Below are 1111 nucleotides of genomic sequence, written 5' to 3' on the forward strand. Positions count from 1 at the left end.
TCCTCGGTCTTTCGCCCTAGGAACAGAGGATTGTGGGAAAAGGAGGGGGGACTAACGGGGCCGATGACGCGCATGTGCAGAAACAATGGAGGTGGGGTTACGGGAAGGAAGGGTGTTCCTCTTTAGTTTTGGTGGTGAGTGTTATTGAGCCATTTTGAGTCATCGAGTTGTTAGGGAATCTGCTGCAGTCTATTTCCTAGGAATTACTTATATTTTAAATCATTCCTCTATTTTGCTACCTTATTCTTTCTTAAAACGGAGAGATGTTCTTACTAAGACCAGAAAAAGCGATAGGGTAGACAGAAGTCTCCCTCCACACTTGGCGTCCTGGTCCGGACCCAGTACTGTATTATCACGACAGCCGCGTCACCCCCATATCCTAACAAGGAAGGAAGTCTTTTATGGAAGCATTATTACCCATTTTGTGAATATAACTACTGTATTTAGTGGAATTAAGGATAAGATTGATTAAAATACTTTTTGAGTTCCACTATTTCCCAAATACTGTGCTAAAAAATGGTGACAAAACGGTGAAATAGAACCGACATCCCTCGTGGAGTTTACGTACAATGAGAGGGAATAGGCAAACAACAGTAAATAGACAAAATACTTGAACTTGTAAGAAGGTAGAAGAGACAGTGGAGGTTTGAACTTTGGGTCTGGTATGTAGGGAATGAGTCTGAACGGGTGATACTTAAACTGAAACTTGGAATTGTTATAGGAATATAAACGTGGTATATTGCGGGACCTGTCAGGTCAGTGTGGCCTGTCAGTGATTAAGTGGGAGAGTTGAAGTGAAATCCGAGAGGTGGACATGGAACCAGATCTTGTAGTGGTTTGGGTTTTAATCTGATTATTAATAGAAGGCCATTAACATTTTTTAAACAACTAAATATTTCAGCGTGTATTTTCCCCGAAACAATATTATTTTCCATAGTCGCAATACAGTTATGAAAATCAGAAAATTAACAATACTATTTTCTGATGGTACAGGCTTTTAGATTTGGCAAGTTTCTTAGTTATGCACTTAATAGTAAAAAAAAAAAAAAAAAAAAAAAAACCCAACACCACACATTGCATTCAGTTGTCAAATCTCTAGGTTCTCTAATCT

Source organism: Saccopteryx bilineata, chromosome 4, assembly GCF_036850765.1.
Source record: "Saccopteryx bilineata isolate mSacBil1 chromosome 4, mSacBil1_pri_phased_curated, whole genome shotgun sequence".
In the NCBI taxonomy this organism is placed as follows: domain Eukaryota; kingdom Metazoa; phylum Chordata; class Mammalia; order Chiroptera; family Emballonuridae; genus Saccopteryx; species Saccopteryx bilineata.